The sequence below is a fragment of the Ambystoma mexicanum genome, chromosome 14 (assembly GCF_040938575.1).
Source record: "Ambystoma mexicanum isolate Mex_15411 chromosome 14, UKY_AmexF1_1, whole genome shotgun sequence".
In the NCBI taxonomy this organism is placed as follows: domain Eukaryota; kingdom Metazoa; phylum Chordata; class Amphibia; order Caudata; family Ambystomatidae; genus Ambystoma; species Ambystoma mexicanum.
In genome coordinates, this window is record NC_090940.1 from 425,585,300 (window position 1) to 425,607,681 (window position 22,382).

At 46.7% G+C, this 22,382-nt stretch overlaps 1 protein-coding gene across 1 annotated transcript in view; it reads right to left on the bottom strand.

Annotated features, from left to right (window-relative positions):
* The window catches only part of ATG14 (autophagy related 14), a 1,873,818-nt gene that overhangs the window by 1,326,514 nt on the left and 524,922 nt on the right, over window positions 1-22,382 (bottom strand). The window lies entirely within an intron of this gene.

A 22,382-nucleotide genomic window follows, 5' to 3' on the forward strand; every position in this document is an offset into this window, starting at 1 on the left:
GCCAGAAATAACCGTAACATTACGCTACAAAACCTACGACCTCTGCTCCATGCCATCTTCAACCCGCCCAACTGCAACGACCTAGATTCAGATAAACTGGTTGGCCTTTACAATGACACCTTAAAACTAGCTATAAACAATGTCAGCCCAATCAAATTAAAAAAAGCTAAACCAGCAGCTCATCTTAATAAATGGTTCACAGCTGAACTGAAAACCCTCGACGATGACAAGAGATTTGCAGAAGCCTTGTGGAGGAAATCACCCACCTCCACTAACAAGACAATATTCGCCGCGGCTGATGCCTCTTATAAATTTGCCACACTCAATACTAAAAAAGAGACTTATAATAACAGAATACTAAATGCCAAATCCGGTACCAAGGAACTTTTTACCACCTTGAGGGAACTGGAGTCTCCCGCTCCAGAAGCATGCATCAAGGATGCGGCTTGGTGTGCCAATATTCAGAAGGCCCCATCTGACAAAAGCACTATGGTACAAACTAAAATAGAGACAAAAAAAAACAGTCTGTCCAATAGCTCCAACACGAACATCCCTTTGGATCCTCATCCCTCTGCCTGTCCTCCCTTCTTCTCTTCAGTCACACTGAAGGAAGTGGAAAACATTATCCTCGGCCTAAAACAAGGTGCCAGGGTGATATCTGTCCTGCCCCAGTCATTATGGAAGGCGCCAATGACCTGGCCCCATTCATTGACACTGCGATCAACTGGTCATTCAATGATAGTTTGGTCCCCAACAACCTTAAGGAGGCCTGGGTTATACCCCTGCTGAAAAAAACGAATTTAGTTCCCAACATTCCGACCAATTACAGGCCCATCACCACTGCCCCGTTCCCCCTAAAAATAGACAGAGTGGCCTATCTCCAAATCCAAAAACATCTGGAGGATAATAATCTACTTAGTCTCTGTCAATCTGGCTTCAGACTGAGACACAGTACAGAAACGGCCCTCCTGGACTTAAAAATCCAAATGGATGAGGCCAAAGGCAAGCTGGCCATCCTCCTGTTAGACCTGTCTGCAGCATTTAATCTTGTCTATCACCAGATCCTCACAGAACACTTAACTACAGCTGCTGCCTTTTCCTCAAATGCCTCGAACTGGATCCGATCCTTCCTATCTAACCGAACTACTAGGGTGTTCGCACCTTCAGCTTCAGCTAATCCAGTTCCCACCAACTGTGGAGTACCTCAGGGCTCTTGCATCTCCCCGACGCTCTATTACATTTTCACAAAGCTTCTCTTTGATCGTCTTAACATGGGTGCCACCAATACGAATTACGCCGATGACACCCAGATTCTCATTACGCTAAATGGATGCTATGAAAATGATTCCAACCTGAAACGAAATCTACCTAGAAATTCAGGCGTGGATGGCGGCCCATAGCTTGTGCCTCAATGATGACAAGACAGAGCTCCTGATCATTGGGTCTGAAGCTCGCCCAAACAAACTCAACCCTCGCTATATGTCCTTCAACATTGACAGTAACACCATCAAGGTTGCAAAGGAGGTCAAAGCTAAGTATATTTAGACTCTACCTTCTCACTTAAACAAGTGAACGCCACTGCCTCGACAACTGCTTATACCAATAAGCTGATTAATGCATGCAAATCCTAACTGTCCCCTAACAGCTGCGTCATGTTAGCCAGGGCCCTAGTCTTATCTAAGTTAGACTTCTGTAATACTCTCTTCCTAGGCTCGTCAGAACGAAACCTCAATAGACTACAGGTTCTGCAGAATAATGCCTTGAGGGCAGCGTTAAACATCCCTATGTCTAACCATATATCAAGCTTCAGGTGGGACGCCCACTGGCTCCCGGTTCGCGACAGAACCTTGCTCCGCACTCTATTCATCACGCATAGATGTCTGTCATACTCCACCCCTAAATACCTCTCAGACAAATTCTCCAGAAACCAACCAGCCAGACTCACTAGATCCTTCTATTTGTTGGCTGTCTTCATGACCATCAGTCTGGCTACAGAGCTGCCAGAAGCACGGAAACTGCTCTCCTGAATATTTGTGAAGACCTGCTCTCCAACCTGGATTCTAACACCCCCTGTGTCCTCATCTTGCTCGATCTTTCTTCTGCCTTTGACACGGTCAACCATGCCATCCTGCTCAAAAGCATCACTGGTCAGGTCCTGGCCTGGCTGACTTCTTTCCTCTCTGACCGACCCTCCCAGGTCCAACTTGGGTCCTTCCTATCTGCTATCTTTGTCTCTACATGTGGTATCCTCCCAGGGGTCTAACCTCTCTCCCTGGCTGTTCAACCAATACCTGGCACATCTTGCCCACAGCATTGCTGCCCTCTGCCTCAACTTTCAGTGCTATGCGGACAACAATCAGCTCATTTTCAGGCTACCTTTGGCCACCTCTTCTCCGTCTCACATCACTGACTGTCTGCTATCCAGAAGTGGTGTGCTGCCAATGACCTCTGCCTTAATGCCAGTAAGACTGAGGTTCTCCTCATTGCCCCCCAACCCTCCTTTCCTGTCACTCTCTGGCCGGCCTCTCTTGGCCCTCTTCCTGCTCCCACCTGCAAGGCTAAAAACCTTGGGGTCATCTTCGACTCCACACTCTCCTTCTCTCCTCACATCTCTGACATCTCTAAGAAGTCACACTACCAGCCGCACCTCGTCAGAGGTATTCTTCCTTTCCTCTCCTTCTCTCCAGAGCTCTGGTTCTCTCTAGGCTGGAATACTGCAACAGCCTCTTTCTAAATCTGCCAGCCTCTACTCTCTGCCCTCTGCAACTCATCTAGAACAGGACTGCAAGCCTTGTCCTTGGCCTCAAGCCCAGGGATCGTATCTCTCCAGGACGGAAATCTCTGCACTGGCTCCCAATGACTGCGAGGATTAAGTTCAAAACCCTCTGCATTGTACACAAGGTCTTCTGGGGCCTCAATACCTTCAACTCTCTCTTCCCAAATATCTTCCTTCTCGAGCTCTTCGCTCATCTGCCTCCAACTCCCTCAAGGTCAGTTGCTTCTCCAATCAACAAGTTGGTGGTAGATCTCTTTCTTCAGCTGGTGCCTTCCTCTGGAACAGCGTCCCTGACTCCCTGAAACTTGAGGAGAACCATTGCCAGTTCCGGAAGCACTTCAAAACCCTTCTCTTTGCTTCTGCTCTTTCTCCTTCTCTCCCCTGCTGACCTCCTGGCTGAAACTGAAACTGCACCGGCTACCTGGTCACCCTCTGTCATGCCTGCGCCATGGGCGCATCCATTTACGCTCAATTTGGACTATATGTTTATCATTTATTTACAACAGACTCTTGGATCCATCTATATTTACTTTGGGAACTTTATTTCCCATTTGCGAGACTTTGCTGCTTAATCATTATTTCCAACAAACTACGCATACCATAATGCACCTGGCTACAAGTATCGATTCCTGGCTGTTTCTATTGGTTATCAAAGGAACTACACCCCCCAGAAGCCCTAGAGACTTGCCCTGCTTCCACCAGCCCAGGAACAGAAAGGGAGGTGGCCGATTGCCTGCAGGTGTGCTTAGCCAGGTGCAACCAATTAGCCTGCCTCTGTGCTGGGCTAGGCAGTATAAAGGCTGCTGCCTGCAGTGGCTCAGCCTCTTGCATCTGAGAGTCCTTCCTCCACCTTTTGCATCTTCCTACGGATCTTTTATGCTGCTTACCTTCACTCCTGCTTGGACCCTGCCTTGTTGCTTGCTCCACCCTGCTGCCTCCAGCCATATCCTTCCAGGCTCCCTGCCTCACAGCCCTGCTCCTCTGGGCTCTCCACACTGCAGCTGATCACGCTCTGCTGCCCTCCAGTCTCCGCCCTTGCCCTGCCGGGTTCTCCACACTGCAGCTGATCACGCTCTGCTGCCTTCCAGTCTCCGCCCTTGCCCTGCCGGGCTCTCCACATTGCAGCCGATCTCGCTCTGCTGCCCTCCAGCCTCCGCCCTTGCCCTGCCGGGCTCTCCACATTGCAGCCGATCACGCTCTGCTGCCTTCCAGCCTCCGCCCTTGCCCTGCCGGGCTCTCCACATTGCAGCCGATCACGCTCTGCTGCCTTCCAGCCTCCGCCCTTGCCCTGCGGGGCTCTCCACATTGCAGCCGATCACGTTCTGCTGCCTTCCAGCCTCCGCCCTTGCCCTGCGGACCCTCTACATTACAGCTGATCACGCTCTGCTGCTTTCCAGCCTCAGCCCTTGTCCTCTGGGCTCCCTGCCCTGCAGCCTGCCTCTCTCCGGCTGCCTTCAGCCTTTGTCTTCTGGGCTCCCTGCTCTGCAGCCTGCCTCACTCCGGCTGCCTTCAGCCCTTGTCTTCTGGGCTCCCTGCTCTGCAGCCTACCTCACTCTGGCTACCTACAGCCCTTGTCCTCTGGGCCTTCCTACTTGCAGCTTATCACGCCCCGCTGCCTACTACCTACCTTTTCCGCTGGGTTCTCGGCCTAGCAGCCCTCTACAGTCCTCTGCTACCTTCTACGTTCTGCGGCCCTGTCCCTCTGGGTTCACTCCTTACTGCCCGGCCCTTACGGGATCCTTGCCGTGCAGTCTGCTTTACTCTGTTGCCCTAAGCCCTTTTCCTCTGGGCTTTCTACCTTACAGTCCTACTCCTGTGGGCTTACTCATTGCTTCCCTGCTCCTCTGAGCTCTCAACCTTGTTCCTTACTGTCCTCTGCTATCCTATCCTGTTACACGACTTTCCCTTCATTTCCCTCTGCTAGTTTGCTATCACCTCCTTTCCTGGATTTGTCTGTAGTATCTTGTACTGTTTGTAGACCCTTTTGTACAGAGCTTGTCTGTTGGTTCCCATCAGTCAACCTCTGCCCCTTCCCTTGTCTCGTTTCTACATTACAGACATCCATAGCTGCTGTTCCAAGTCATGAGCAAACAGCGTGGGCCTCTGTTATAGCAAACTGTGCAGAAGGCTAGAGTATTTCCAAGGTTCGTGGAATACTCTTCTCCTATATCTGCATACACCCCAAGAGGGTATTCATTCTGTATCTTTTCCCTTGCTACTCTTGCCTACTCTTTGTTCTCTTTCCTTTCCGCTGTGTGTGTTCTTGTCTGTCCACTTTATTTGGCACAACAACCCAAACCCTTTCTGGGTGTCCTGTGCCACTCTTAATAGAGTGCCACTCCTGACACCCTCTGATCTCAGGCCCAGGTCCCTCCCCCGCCAGTCTCACACACCTGCACTGCCTGCCTGGCAACCCCCACACTTGGGGACTGTTTCTGTATCCCAACAGTCCCACTACCAGCACTTGACACCTGATTTCTGCCCTTTTGCACTGCCACTTGATGGCCGTTACTTACTGTTGTTATTCTATACCCATGTACTGCACTCTCCCCCACCCCCACACTTTCTCCTTCCCCCTTCCCATGCACTTGCGCAATCTGAATGACACTTGGCCTAGTAGGATCGTTGTCTGTCCTCCCTTCATTCCCCCTCCCTTGCCTCGTCGCGCCTTGAAACACTTGTGTATAGGCGCATTACAAGTGCCATATCATATCATATATCATATTTACACTGCCTCAGCATCCCAAGGTACAACCAAAACAACTGATGCTGCAGACCCCGCTCCCATCACGTGTGGCATACCCCAGGGATCCTACGTCTCCCCTACCATGTATAACATCTTTACCAAGCCCCCGTTTGATGATTTGGACCATCTAGGTGTCACCTACACTAACTATGCAGATGACACCCAGATTCTCATCCCACTTTCTGGGGATTACAAACAGGATTTGGCCTTGGTGAATAGGATATACCTCATCATCCAGGCATGGATGGCTCTTCACGGTCTATGCCTGAATGATGACAAAACGGAACACATCATCCTGGGGACTACACCCAACATTAAGAAACTCAGCCATGACTACACATCCTTTGTCATAGATGGCCATACAATCAAAGTCGCTAAGAAGGTAAAAGCACTTGGTTTTTACCTCGATTCCAGCCTAACTTTGGTTAAACAAGTGAACGCTATGGCATCATCTACAGCCTATACTCATAAGATGATTAGATCAGCGAAACCATACCTCTCCACAATCAGTTGCACCACTTTGGCAAGAGCACTCGTGCTGTCCCAACTGGATTACTGTAATGCTCTCTACTTAGGATCTAATAAATACATTACCAAGAAAATACAAATACTTCAAAACGCCCCTAGGGCATCCCTAGTATTGTCCAATAGAGAACACATATCAACGACTAGGAGACAATCTAACTGGCTGTCTACTATTGATAAAATCAAACTTAAAACTGCTTCCCTAACCTTCAAATGCCTCAACAACTCAGCACCTAGCTACCTAACAGAGAGGTTCAAAAGAAGAGTCACGTCTAGACCCACCACAGCAGCCTATACTAATTGCTCATCAGTTACCCCTTTCAAAATGACTACAATCAGAGGGAATAGTTTCCCCGTCAAAGCGGCCCAACTGTGGAACTCCCTTCCACCCACTTTAAGGACTGATCAATCCTACACCCACTTTAGATTAAACATCATCAAGTGGCTTAAAGAAAATGATCTGTAGCTCTAGCATTACCTGCTATTCCTATTATTTGACTCTGTAACCCAGACCGGACCCCGCATTTCAGTTGTATAATCTTACCTGTAATAGAATATGTATTACATGCTGTATTGTTGTACTGTACTGTTTAACCATGCAAGCTTAAAGTATTCTTGTTCTTCGCGCACGGGTCTGGTGCACGCTATAAATAAACAAACAAAACAATCTAAAAACAACTGGAGGAGCCAGTGTCCCTGTTCTGGCTGCCAAATGTTGGAACGTACTCCCTCTCACGATCAAAGACTGCAAGGACCTTTCCCCCCAATGCTTACAAAAAAATGATTTTGCCAACTACCTATCCTATATCTCCAATCCACTCTAACGATTACATTATTTTGTGTGAACCAACTAACCTTTGACAGCAAAGCGATGTCTGAACAGATGGAAGTCCTGCCACTTTACTACATCAGTGGAGTAGGATATTTTGCATTTTATATTTTTTTGCCACCTTTATGTAATCGCTAGGTCTAGGTACCTTAAAACCCCTGCTTAGATTACAATTCTTTAAACAGCGTTGTGTAGCTTTATATTACTTAATGCAAGCTATAAAGTACATTGCAACCTTGAATGCTATTTAACAGCTACACAGAGGATAAGAAAACTGTTATTGTGTACTTCAAGAGGCTTCACATTTTATGCTCAATAATATATCACTTTAGATGTAATTTATTGCTGGATTCTATTTACATTGATCTTATTCCGTTTCATCAATTTATCTTTTGATTTATTAGTGTTTTTGTATAATAGGTTGCTTGCTTGATGAAATTAGTTTAAAAGAAGCAAAATTGACCAGCTATCAGGAGAATATCAATTACCCACGAAAGAGTTCTGGAATTATTTGTACATGACATCAGGTTTTGAAGGAAAAAACGAGGAGTACGCAACAAGGCCTCTGCTCTCAAAATGTTGCTGGAAAAGACTTAACCAACTTTAACATCCATAATGTGCACAGTAATAACTACGTACTTGAATTACTTTGACTTAAGTCACTGGGATAGGGGAAGAGAAAATACAGAAAAAAATATTTTAAAGATATTCCAACACATAAGCATTAACCTGAAATGCTGCCATAGATGACAAGTGTTCAAACTTTACTGACTCCAGAAAAGATGTACAAGCTTGAACGGACCGAATCAGATAGTTCTGGAAATATAAATCAATGAAGGGAACCTAATGTTACATGCTTACCTCATAGTAAACTGTCAGTCAATACTGGACCAACTTGGTCAAAAGAAAATGAACATGATCTGTTATTTCATACAGACTAATAAAGGGACAGTGGATTCAATGCAACATCATAACCAAAATTACAGGAGCTATAATATGCAATACAACTCTAGCCTGAATGTCAGCAAGGAAGAGGATGATGCTCAGGAATCAGGGGGAAAAGAACGCACTCTAGAAGTAGAGTAATGGTTAGAAAAAATGGTAAAAACTTGACACAATGGAAATGGTGACCTTCACACTACGTACCGGAGAAGAACTAGTTACTTTCCAACTGTAACATTCTTTCGACTGGATGTTCTTCCCATGTTTCCTCATTTTATGATAATCGTATCCTGGCAGCTTCGCTGCTTCGTAAAAAAAAATTCGGAGCAGAGGGCGGTGTGCACGAGGTTGTGGCATCGATGTCCCTCGACGGGCTCTGTACCATGTCGACATCACCATCAGTATAAGTAGCTTGTGCCGCACCCGTTGACTTCAGTTCTGTTTTTATGAGGAAATATTCGAGGAACACCCAGGCGTGCCTCATGACTGATGGACTCTTCATGAGAGGAAAGTAAGTAACGTAAACTGTACTGCGGGCTAGGATGGGAGGGGCGATGAGGAATATGTGGGAGGAACAACCAGTCGAAAGAACGTTACAGTTGGAAAGTAACTTGTTCTTCGAATGGATTGTGTCCTCCCACGTATTCCTCATCTTATGATAGACTCCCATAGCAGTGGTAATTTTGGAGGTGGGAGTACTAATTATTCTTCTCATGGATGGAATGAAGTACCGCCTTGGCAAATAAACCTTAATTAGAAGAAGAGGCATGTAAGCAATAATGCTTGATGAAGGTATGCATTGATGCCCAAGTTGCAGCTGAGCAAATATCTGCTGCAGGGACTACCCTCTTCAGAGCCACAGAAGAAGCCACCCTCGTAGTGGAATGGGCTCGAAGCCCATCTGGTGGGTCCTTTCCCACCAATATGTAGCACTCAATTATAGCCAGAATGATCCAGCGGGATATAGTCTGTTTTGTCACCGCTAATCCCAATTTGTGGCCTGTATAACCTACAAAAAGTTGGTCATCTTGACGCAATGTTGACATTCTTGAAATGTCAAAACTGAGAGCCCTTTTAGGGTCCAGTCTATGCAGTCTCTCCTCTTCTTTGCCCAAATGAGGAGGAGGATAGAATGCTGGTAATATGATTTTTTTGTGACAAGTGGAAGTCAGAAACTACTTTTGGTAAGAAAGACGGTTTAACCTTAAGAACCACTTTGTCCTTGTAAAAAGTAGTATGTGGAGGTTTACATGAGAGAGCCTGTAGTTCACTAACCCTGCGGGCTGATGTTAAGGCCACAAGAAGGACAGTTTTTAATGTTAGAAGCCTCAAGGGACAGGAGTGCAGAGGCTCAAAAGGTATACAAGTTAGAAATATAAGTACTAGATTTAAATCCCAAGTTGGGACATGAAAGGGGACTGGAGGGTACACATTATTCAGCCCTTTCAGGAATTTAATTATTGATGGAATTTTGAAGTAAGAAACCTCTTCTGAGGAGCGCTTGAAAATGGATAGCGCAGCTAGATATTCTTTAGTTATCCCAATCTAGAGCCCCAGATTGGCTAGATGCAATAGGAAAGAGCACCATTGGGGTGCCACATTGAAAAGGGTCCACATCCTTATCTTTGCACCAGTTACTGAACTTGTTCCAACGACACTGATACAGAGATTTAGTTACTGGCCTTGTGGCCGAAAGCAAAATCTCCATTGCGTCATCCGGAAGATCCCAATCCTTGTACCTCAACCTCTCAGAAGCCATGCATGAAGGTTGAGTGTTTTGACCTCTGGATGGGGAACCCGACCTTCCTCTTGAGAATGAGAGGATCCTGTCTTTGCGGAAGACGTATTGGACGGCAGATGGACATGTCCAGAAGGTCTGGGTACCACATCCTCCTGGCCCAATCCGGGGCAATTAGGATCACGGTTTTCTTGAACTTTCTCAACCTCCTGATTACTTGAGGAATCACGGGGACTGGAGGAAATGAGTACAGAAGTGGGAACCTCCAATCCACCACAAACCCGTCTCCTAGAGCTCCTCTTGGGGGAAATTCCCTTGAACAGAACTGTTTGCACTTCCGGTTGACCGCGGTCGCAAACAGATCCACTTGAGGGGTTCCCCAAAGGGCAAAGCTCTCCAGAAGGACTTCCTGAGCTAGCTCCCACTCGTGGGAGACTGCTCTGCCTGCTCAAAGTGTCTGCCGCCGTGTTCTGCTCTCCGGCTAGATGAACTGCCGATAGAGAGATTCCCTCTCGTATTGCCCAGAACCAGAGCTGCATTGCCTCTCTGCAAAGTGGTAGTGATCCTACGCCTCCTCTCTTGTTGAGGTAGTACATGGCCACCAAGCTGTCCATCATTATCAGGACATTCTTTCCCTGGGCAGGAAGGCCTTCAGCACTAGTCTGATTGCCCTCAGCTCCAATAGGTTATTATGTAGTTTGGACTCCGACGGAGACCAACGACCGCTGATTGTCAGATCGTTGGTGTGGGCTCCCCACCCTGTGAGTGAGGCGTCCGTTACTACTGTTATCTCAGGCCATTGTTGCCAAAAAGATTCTCCCTTGAGGATGTTGTCGTTGCAAGTCCACCATAATAGATCTTGAGCAAATGCACTCGGGACTTGCTTAAGATCAGACATACTCCCTGGGAATTGGGACCACTGAGTTCTGAGGGCCCAATGGAGAGATCTCATCCTCAGTCGAGCCTGTGGCACCAGAAAAATACAGGATGCCATGAGACCGAGCAACCTCAGAAAATCGAAGGCCGGCAGATGCTGGGCATTCTGCAACTTTGTTACCATCTGCAGAATGTGGAGAGCTCTCACCTCGGGAGGCGAGGCTTTGCCCGATGAAGTATCCAAGACTGCTCCGATAAACTGGAGCTCTTGGGATGGTATCATGTGAGACTTCTTGAAATTGAGGGAGCAGCTCAGTTTGTGAAGGAAGTGACAGGTGATCGACAGATGTTCCTGAGCTTGTTGGGGAGAACGCGCTCTGATCGGTCTAGGAAGGGGTAGATGTGAATCCCCCCTCTTCTGAAACTCGCTGCCACAATCGCCATCAGTTTGGTGAAAACCCTCGGGGTTGAGGTCAGCCCGAATGGCAGAACTCGAAACTGAAAGTGAGAACCACCAACCGCGAACCTCAGGTACTTTCTGTGCTTGGGATGGATTGGCACATGAAAGTAAGCATCCTGAAGGTCCAATGATACCAACCAGTCTTGGCGTTGGAGAGCCTGAAGAATCTGGGAAAGGGTTATCATCTTAAACTTGTCCTTCCTGAGGAACTTGTTCAAGTTTCTTAAGTCCAAGATGGGTCTCAATCCTCCGTCCTTCTTTGGAATGAAAAAGTAAGGGGAGTACCAACACTTGTTCCTCTCCGCTACAGGTACAGGTTCTATTGCACCTTTCTTTAGCAGGGTTATAATTTCCTGCAACGGGAGCGGATCTGGAATTTTGACAGAGTTGGTTCCCAGTGGATGGTCCTGAGGCCTTTTTAGGAAGGGAATACAGTAACCTTGAGCTACTGTCGCCAGTGCCCAAGCAACTGAAGTAATGCCCCACCATTCTTTCAGATGCTGAGAGATTCTGCCTCCAAATGGGGTTTTGTGTGATAAGGCCTCAGAGTGATTTGGAGGCGACTGCAGGAGCGGCTGAGGGCAAAAATGCCATTCCTGAGGCTGGTTTTGCACTTTTTCCTCATCCACCACGAGCAACATTTCTTTTGCCTCCCTGAATGGCCTGTCCTCTTCCTCTACAAAAAGAGGAGTAGTACTGAAAAGAACGACCTCTCCAGGAAGATGAGCCAGAATAAGGTTTCTGAGGCTGTCGCATGGAGGCGCTAAGGGACTTAGCCGCCGCTTTTGAGGTCTGTAGTTTTTCTAAGCTTTCATCAGCTTTACTACCAAACAGCCTCAAGCCATCAAAGGGCATTTTGAGTAGTCCGGCCTGCACATCTGGTGCAAACCCGGACTTCCTCAACCATGCAAATCTGCATAGCACTGTGCTTGCAGCCATGGATCTGCTGATACTATGAGCAGTATCCAGTCCAGACTGGAGACATTCCCCCAATGCCTCCTTTCTGTCTTTGACAATATTCAGGAAGACTTCCCTTTCCTCGCCTTCCGAAATATGTTGAGCCGCTGCCAAAATGCATTCCCACAGGGTATGGGTGAACCTGGCCAGGGTACAGGTGACATTAGTTGACTTGAGAGCCATGCTACCCCAGATAAAGACCTTACGGGCCCAAGCATCCACTTTCTTATCCTCTCTATCCAGGGGGATAGATGGATAGGCTGTTTGTCTTGAAGAAGTTGCAGCCTGGATAACCAGACTTTCTGGAGCGGGATGCCTACTTAAATAATCAGGATCAGAACTAAAAGTTCTATACTTCTTTGGAAAATTATTGTTAACTGCAGCAATCGTATCAGGAACTCCCCAGTTTTTTTCTACCATTCTTTGAAGTGCCCTATGGAAGGGGAGAACTGGATCCTTCTGGGGGCCCTGATCAAGTATATCAGTCATATCATCCTGATCAAAAGTGGGTGAGGCTCTATCCCAGCCCATGGATTCAACCACCCTATTCATTAGACTCCTGTACCCTGAATCTGCATGTTCTGCAGGGTCAGGTTTTGCAAACTCTAGCGCAGGTGACATATCAATGTCACTAGCAGAGTGAAGGGTATCACACAGGTCTCTCAATTTCGATTCTGGATCGATTAATTCTTCTGGGACCTCTCTAGTACCATATTGTTACCCAAAAGGAGAAACTACTACTCCTTCAGAGACACTTTCTTCAAATATAGAAGATATAGACTTAAAGAAGTCCGACTTGGGTAAAGGACTAAATCTCCTTTGCTGTACATGAGTTTGGGTCGAAGGAATCGAAGGAACCTTCGATGGTATGTAAGGAGTCTTCGAAGACACCGATGACGTCTACGACAAAGGCGTCGAAAACGTTTTTGGCTTCAATGTCGAAGCCGTCGGCGCCGGTGACGTCGACAAATTCGTTGAGGGCTTCAACGACTTATGTTTTTTAGACAGTGTCAGGGAAACACTCGATTCTCGAGGAATCTTCGATGATTTGACTCGAGTCTTTCGAGGTTCACCTTTACTACTGGATCATTCCACAGTAGTTCCTGACTTCCCTGTGTCGTCCGACGGAGCGACCAGGGTCTGGCTCTTTTGAGGCTTCTTTGAAGGGGTTAAGGCCACATTCTCAAAGACCTTCATCATCTTCTTTCTAAATTCATCCCATTTTCTTGGGGAATCCGACTCAGTGGGGCATCGTACCAATTCGGTAGACGTATCCGAGGGAGAAGAGGGAAATCCATGTCTCCTCTTAACCTTTTTTGAAACGGAAGATGAAGAGCGTCTCGATCTACTGCGTGATCGATACCTCTTAGAATGTTTACGTGATCCGATTACTTCAAATCGCTCGATTTCCTATGTTTTTTTGACAAGGCCTTCGAGGAGGCCTTGGAAGCTTCCCGCCCTGCCGCCAGTTTACATTTCCTCTCACGAAGAGCCTGCTCCATCATCGACTGACAGGAGCCACAGTCGGCGGTTCGATGGTCTGAACCCAGGCTCCAAAGACAAACGTGTGAGGATCTGTAATCGACATCTTTGATCCGCAGTCAATACATTTTTTGAACCCCAACTTGGGAGTAGGAGGGTTGGAAGAAGAGGACATTTTCTGAAGAAAATTTCGAAGCACGCTGTTCTCGAGAGCGAAGCAATCAGAAAAAACGGAACTGAAGCCAACGGGTGCAGCACAAGCAGTAATTAACAATTGACATGCTCAAATAAAATCTTGTTTGTTATTTGCAATCAATTCTTAAAACCATGTATAGCTTCAATACATTGTGCACATGCTGCCAGTTGTCACTGGTTGGATATTGAAAACCATGCTTTTGATTTGTGCAAAGTTACATTGTCTCCACGCATGTTACAGAAGCTAAGATGTTAAAGTATGAGTAAATTGAAAATCAAGAAATAAACCTATAGGTACATTCTTGCCTCTGCCTCAATTGGTCGACCTGTTGTTCCTAGATAAAAATCCCAAAACAAATGGATAGTAGAGACTGATTCATACCATTCCTTCTTGAAAGGCATGAACAAAGTTGGAATTTTGTTTTACGAGTGATATATTGCCTTGTGGAGAACCCCCTATATTTTCATAACACATTTTTCTTCATGGGATGTGTGCATTGTTATTTGATCCTTTCTTCCACTAAAGAGATTTCAAGCTTTTCCTTGCGATTGTTACTTTGCTGAAATTATTGTGCATTCAAAAACAGTGTAGTGTGCATGCCATTTGCAATATATTGCGATATAGTAAAATGTTAATGTGTATTTCTGCTTTTCAACATATACGTTCTTTCACATTCGAGTTAGAATCAACTATCTTCAAACAGCTAACATACAACGTTTTTTTTTCTAGTGTGGTGAATTGAGGTAATTTGTGCCTTTTCCCCACAAGGGGGAGTCACCCACTTTGGGGCTAGGGAGGTGAACCTACTATGCAAGCTCCCCCAACCCACTGGGGTCAGGGTAAGCTCGATCCCACAGTGGCTGTCCTACCCCCCCACCCCCCCAAATCATCTAGGACAAGGAAGGCCCAAGGCATATCCCTCCCTCTATTTACACCACTCCAATGTTCATGGGTCACCTGATGAGTAATCCGGTTATGTGAGGGCATGGCCCCTTTAAAGGTGGATGGCTGGAAGACTGACCTTTGCTTGCTACAAACACCTCTTCAAGGGAAGAACCAATGGGCTTCAGGAAGTTCCAGAGAGGGACATATGACATGCTGAGGGATCATTCCAATGGCAGAGAAACCAGCAGGGCATTCTGCTAGCCAGGCCACACCAAGACACGGAAGGAAACGATCCTACTGACAGAGAGACAAACCACACAGAATCCGGGGCATCTGTAGAGCTCCAGTGCCGCACAGACTGGTGGAGCTTCGATGAAGTCAGGTACTGGGAGACTCCCAAGGCCGCTGAGGCAGAAAGCACACCATTCCGAGACACACAGTACCAACAACCATGTGCAAACCCAACAAGGGGAGGAACAGACGCAGAAAAGAGGCCCATGCAGACCAAGAAGGAGACGCAGATTCGTCCAGAACTGTGAGCTCGACATAAGCGGTCCACCCCACCACTGGAGAGAACATTGAGGCTTAGGAGGAGGCTGGGCTAGCAGGAGGGTGGTCATACCCATGGTCACAGGAGCCCCAATTCCAGAGGGCAGCGGTGTATAAAACCCTGGTGAGCCAATACCTAAAGTCAGGACAATCAAAGACCAGAGTCAAAAGGGGGCAACAAAATGTCAAAGCTGAAAGCAGGTTGACAATACTGCAACCCAGGACAACCAAAGTCCTGAGTCCACAGGTGGCAGAAGGATATACCAACTCAAAAGGAAGTGGCAAAAGACAGCATGGCAATCGAAGCCCCGACCCTACACGAGAACGAGAAAAAAAGAAACAAAAAAAACAAACAGGAAGGTGTGACCCACTACAACAAATGAGGGTGGCCCTAGACCGCAGCACAAAGGCAGCCGAGAAGTAGAACAACCAGAAGGGTATCTCAGAATCAAACAACACTGCATTATTAAGGAAACGCTGAGCCTGCCCGAGACAAGTCAGTTGGACAATAAGATAAGAGTAGACATTTGACATTTATATCCCATGAGGGGACAGAAGAACAAGTTACTTACCAACTGTAATGTTCTTTCGATTGGATGTTCCTCCCACGTATTCCTCATGTTAGATATATTCTTACCTTCAGCTTTGCTGCTTCGGAAAAATAAATTCTCTCCACCAGAGGGCGCTCCACTCGAGGCTGCAGGTCGATGTCCCTCGGCGGCATCCGTCGAGCGCAGATGTCATCCGCTGTATAAATGCCTCGAGCGCGCCCGTTGGCCTCAGTTCTGTTTTTTCGTATATTGCAGCCAATGGATTGTAGTTAATGGCGTGCCTCTTTTGACCTAAGCCTTAAAGGAATTTTGAGTGTAAACCACGTAAACTGTACTGTGGGGTAGGCTGGGAGGGTCGATGAGGAATACGTGGTAGGAACATCCAATTGAAAGAACGTTACAGTTGGTAAGTAACTTGTTCTTCGAATGGATTGTGTCCTCCCACGTATTCCTCATTTTAGACAGACTCCAAAAGCAGTTTTGTATCAGAGGTGGAAGTACAGAAATATTAGTCATGTACAGAATGAAGAACTGATTTAGCAAAAAGACCTCCTTGTGAAGAAGTCGAATCTAGAGCATAATGTTTTATAAACGTGTGCCTGGATGACCATGTGGTTGCTGCGCAAATTTCTTGCACTGGGACACCCCTTTGAAGTGCTGTTGAAGTCGCCATACCCTGGCTGAATGAGCCTTCAGCCCATCTGGAGGATCTTTCCTGGCCATTCTAGAACATTCAGCTATAGCCAAAATTATCCATCTAGATAATGTTTGCTTAGTCACTGCCAGTCCCAATTTGCGGCCACTGTATCCCACAAAAAGTTGGTCACACTGGCGTAATGTTGCCAATCTTGAAATATAGAAGCTGAGAGCACTTCTAGGGTCTAATCTATGTAGCCTTTCCTCTTCCTTACTTGTGTGAGGAGGAGGGTAAAAAGTAGGCAGCGTTATTTTTTTTTGACAGTTGAAAATCTGCAAATTTTTGGCAAAAGAGAGGGTTTTACCCCAAGGACAACTTTATCTTTATAAAAGATGGTGTGAGGAGGCCCGCTAAAAGTGCCTGCAACTCACTTACCCTGCGGGCTGATGTAATTGCCACAAGAAGCATTGTTTTTAAAGTAACAAGCTTTAATGGACAAGAATGTAAAGGCTCAAATGGAATGCATGTGAAGAACTTTAGTACTAAGTTTAAGTCCCACAGAGGTACTTGAAAAGGTATCGGAGGATTATTTAGACCTTTTAAGAATTGAGTTATCAAAGGTATCTTGAAGTAAGATTCTTCCTCTAAGGAGCGCTTGAAAATAGATAACGCTGCTAAATAACCCTTTATCGTGCCAACCTGGAGCCCCAGATTAGCCAAGTATAACAGAAAAGACAATATTGTGGGAATATTACACTGAAATGGGTCCACTTTCCTATCTCTGCATCAGTTACTGAACTTGTTCCAACAACACCGGTATAGAGATTTAGTTGCTGGCCTTCTGGACGAAAGCAAGATCTCCATGTCATCATCCGGAAGGTCCCAAACCTTGCATCTCAGCCTCTCAGAAGCCATGCGTGAAGGTTGAGTGACTTGACCTCTGGATGGAGAACGTGACCTTCCTCTTGCGAGAAAATATCCTCTCTTTTTGGAAGACGTATTGGAGGGCAGATGGACATGTCCAGAAAGTCTGGGTACCATGTTCTCCTGGCCCATTCCGGGGCAATTAGGATCATGGTTTTCCTGAACTTTCTCAACCTCCTAATTACATGAGGGATCACAGGGACTGGAGGAAACTCATACAGGAGTGGAAATTCCTAGTCCACTACAAATGCATCCACTAGAGCTCCTCGGAGGAAATTCCCTTGAGCAGTACAGTTCGCACTTCCTGTTGACACTGGTCGCGAACAGATCCACTTGCGCGGTTCCCCAAAGGGCGAAGATCTCCTGAAGGACTTCCTGAGCTAGTTCCCACTCGTGGGAGACTGTGCTCTGCTTGCTCAGAGCATCCGCTGCTGTGTTTCGCTCTCCGGCTAGATGAACTGCCGACAGAGAGATCCCTTCTTGTATTGCCCAGAACCACAGCTGCATTGCTTCTCTGCACAGTGGTAGTGACCCTACTCCTCCCCTCTTGTTGAGGTAGTACATGGCCACCGTGTTGTCCGTCATTAACAGGACATTCTTTCCCCGTACAGAGGGCAGGAAGGCCTTCAGCGCTAGTCTGATTGCCCTCAGCTCCAATAGGTTGATGTGTAGTTTGGACTCCGATGGAGACCAACGACGGCAGATTGTCAACTCAGTGTGAGCTCCCCACCCTGTGAGTGAGGCGTCCGTTACTACCGTTATCTCTGGCCGTGGTTACCAAAGAGATTCTCCCCTGAGGATATGTTCCCTGCAAGCCCACCATTGCAGATCATATGCTACTCTGGTTGGAACTTGCAAAAGACCTGACATTTCCCCTGAAAATTGGGACCATTGAGTCCTGAGGGCCCATTGAAGGGACATCCTCAATATGGCTTCTTGCATAAGAAAAATGTAGGACGCCACAAGACCGAGCAACCTGAGAAAATCAAAGACCGGTAGACACTGGGCATTCTGGAATTTTATTACCATCTGCAGAATGTGGTGAGCTCTCTCTTCGGGAGGCAAGGCTTTGCCCGAACAAGTATCCAGGACTGCTCCGATAAACTGGAGTTTCTATGATGGTATCAGGTTTGACTTTTTTAAATTCAGAGAAAAGCCTAGTTTGTGAAGGAAGTGGCAGGTCTTGGACAGATGTTCCTGGGCTTGTTCTGGAGAACGTGCTCCGATCATCCAATCATCCAGGTAGGGGTAGACATGAATCCCCCCTCTCCTGAGACTTGCTGCCACCACCGCCATCAACTTGGTGAAAACTCTCAGGCGGAGGTCAACCCGAAAGGCAGAACTCGAAACTGATAGTGAGCATTGCCAATCGCGAACCTCAGGTACTTTCTGTGCTTGAGATGGATTGGCACATGAAAGTAAGCATCCTGAAGGTCCAATGATACCAACCAGTCTTGGAGTTGGAGAGCCTGAAGGATATGAGAAAGTGTGACCATCTTGAACTTGTCCTTCCTGAGGAACTTGTTCAAGCTTTTCAAGTCCAAGATGGGTCTCCATACTCTGTCCTTCTTGGTATGAGGAAATATGGGGAATATCAACCCTTGTTTCTCTCTGCTACCGGTGCATGTTCGATTGCACATTTCTGTAGCAGGGTTAAGACTTCCTGCAACAGGAGCGGGTCTGGAAAAGGAAGGCAGTAACCTTGGGATACTGTTTCCAGTGCCCAAGCATCTGAAGTAATGCCCCGCCATTCTTCCAGATGCTGTGAGATCCTGCCTCCCACCGGGGTCTTCTGGGTCAAAACCTCACAGTGGTTTTGGAGCAGCGGCTGAAGGGACAGTTGCCGTTGCTGGGGCAGATCTAGTACCTTTTTTCTTGCCCCAGAGGAAATGTCCTTTTCCAAACAACCTCGAGCCATCAAATGGCATATTGAGAAGCCTGGATTGCACATGAGGTGCAGAACCGGACTTCCGTAGCCACGCAAATCTGTGCAGCACCGTACTAGATGCCATGGACCTACTGATACTGTCAGCTGTGTCCAAACTTGATTGAAGGCATTCCCCCAAAGCCTTCTTTCCATCCCTTACTATGGACAGGAACCCTTCACGTTCCTCACCTTCAGGGATGTGTTCAGCTGCCGCTGACATACAGTCGCACAGGGTATATGTAAATCTTGCAAGAGTGCAAGTTACATTTGTGGATTGTAAAGCCATGCTCCCTGACGTAAAAATCTTCCGGGCCATGTATCAATCTTTTTATTATCCCTATCTGGGGGAATTGTAGGGTATGCAACATTTCTAGTAGAAGTAGCTGCCTGAACTACAAGACTTTCAGGTGATGGGCGTTTACTCAAGTATTCAGGATCTGATGAACAGGGTCTATATTTTGACACATTTTTTATTTACTGCCGGAATAGATTTAGGATTTTCCCATGCAGTAAGGCTACATGAAAAGGAAGTATAGGGTCTTGCTGAGGTCATCCTGAAAGGATGTAAGTAATATAATTCTCCTGATAGACAGGTGAATTTCTACTCCATCCCAAGAATTCAGTTACCCTGTTCATCAATTTACTATATCCCACATCAGAATGCTCAGCCGGGTCAGGCTTTTCAAATTAATTTCTGGGGATGTATCCAGACCACTTGCTGACTGCAAGCACTCATAAGTCTTGCATTTTAGATTGAGGGCCAATTAATTCCCCAGGGACTTGTTTTGTACCAAATTTCACACCAGCAGGTCAAACATCTCCTTCTGCTGATGAATCTCCTTCATATATGGAGGACATGGTTTTAAAGAAATCATTTTCTGGATGAAATACCTTTTCAGGCGGCATAGGAATTTGACACAGGTGTCGATTTTGTAATTGGAGTGAACGAAGACGTCGACAAAAGCGTTGATGGTGTCGATGTTGTAGTCACCTTCGATATCGTCGAGGTCATTTGACACCTCTGAAGGAATTGTCGAGGCCGTCTAAGGAGCCTTGGACACCGTTGACTGAACTCGACGTAACCTTTTTAGGTTGGGTTGTCGACACCTTGTGCTCGACCGCCTTCGTTAGAGGCTTCGAGGACCTTTTAGACGAGGACTTAGATGGCGTATGACAGTCTGTAATATTTACTAATACAATCGTTTTTATAAGGTTCAAACACAGCGTAGGCTTCACCCACCGGAGTCTTCCTTTGAACAGCTCTCTCCTGATCAAGATGATAATGGGGAAATACCTAAAAGCCCCTCCGCTGCCTGGAAAAAGATTCAGCCTGCGGTGAGAATTGCAGGGAAAACCCCCAATAGGGGGAAAAACCCTTTGCGGGGAAGAGCTGCTAGAGTTCGAAGTGTCCTGTACCCAGCTCCCCTCGTCTAGTCAGAATGGTTCTCTTCTCCAAGGAAAAGGCTTGTTCTCCAGGTTTGGAAAAGACTAATTAGGATGGAGGAACAAAATCAGAGGTAAATTAGGATCTCTTAGAAAAGAAGTATTCTAGCAAGAAAGAATGAAGTACTTCCCACTGGATAATAAGACTCACCCTGGGATATGAATCAAAAGTCTCTGCACGACGGAGGATGTAAATTCCAATGTTGGAAGAAGGGTGTTCTAACACCTCTACCAAAGAACTGCAATGGGGAACAGAGTGGGATCAGTATTTAATAGTACAAGATAACCTGAAAAAATATCCTACAGAAACCCAAGATGAAAACATTGTTAGCCTTGAAACAGGAGGAGGTGAAGAATTCTGCCTTGAAAGCTTGTGTAGATCAATGGCGAGGCAGCCGAAATCCCTAAAGCTGGAGTTAGAGCTTGGATGTCTGAAAGTAGGGAAGGAAGAATAATCAGAATGAGAGCTCGCCCCTATCCTGCTGAAATGAATAGTGAGGATCGTAAGAGTCGGGAATCGAGACTACCACTAACCTACCCTGGCACGGAGTGTCCGTTATCAGCTGCAGCGTCTTTGCGACGCCGTAAAAGTGAAAGAGAGTAGCTCTGAATGATCCTTCGTGTTTCCAATACCGAGCTAGTGAAGGAATAGAACACAATAACACAACAAGAGATCAGAACCAACAGGGAGTCCCTTGTCTTACTACAGAAAAAGGTCCTATAGATTCGTAGTAAGGAGAGTAAGGAGATGAACTTACGGAGCGCGACCAATCTCGCTGGAGAGTAGCAACGCACTGGATAGCCATCCGCGTATCCTGATATGCGTAGCGTGCGTCGGGGGGCGTGGCTCCCGGCACGTCTGTGGCTGTCGGAAACACTAGCCCGCTGCTGCTGGTACTCTGATGCACTTCCATCTTAAAAGAAGGAAGAGGATATCGCATGGTCATATCAACAGCATTTATCACACAGTCTGACGCCCTTTTTAAAGAGTTTCACCTCCGATTTATGCACCGGTAGGCGATTTTTATGAGGCGTCGGGGAAGATTCCCTGGACAACACCCTTGACAATTTTTTGTCGGATTTTCTCCTCTTAGATCTTCCCCCGTCACTTATTTTGAGTGGAGGCATGGTCTTTGCTAGATTTTTTTGAAGGGGTCTGGGCCGCATTCTCAAAAATCTTTAGCATAGATGCTCTGAACGCTTCCCACTTTCTTGGGGAATCATGTTTTGACAGACATGATCTGATTTCCTCTGACGACATCGAGGAAGAGGGAGACCGGTGTTGTCTTTTCTTTGCCTTTATTGAGGAAGAAGAGGACTTCCTGGATCTACTCCTCGACCTAGATTTTTTGTGACGTTTTTGATGAAGAGTCAGATGAGTCTTTTCTCCTTCTCGAAGAAAACTTTGAGGATTCCCACCCCACCGCCAGTTTACCTCTCCGTTCCTTTAAGGCCTTATGGGTCATCGACTGACAGGAACCACACTCGTCTATACGGTGGTCGGAACCAAGGCACCAGAGGCAATTCAGGTGGCGATCAGTCGGCGACATCTTTCTCTCACATTTCTGGCATTTCTTTAATCCAGTCTTCGGTGTGGAAGGATTAGATGAAGATGACATTTTCGTATGAACTGAAGCACCGTTTTATTCAATCTGAAGCGAAGCTAACGGAAAAACAGAACTGAGGCCAATGGGCGAGCTCGAGGCATTTATAGAGCGGATGACAATGGCGCTCGACGGATGCCGCCGAGGGACATCGATTCCGCAGCCTCGAGTGGAGCGTCCTCTGGTGGAGAGACTTTATTTTTCAGAAGCAGCAAAGCTGAAGGTAAGGATATATCTCAAATGGGGAATACGTGGGAGGACACAATCCATTCGAAGTATATCCCTGAAGGATGGACAAATACAGGGGTGAGAACTTTTTTTTTTATAAGAACCTT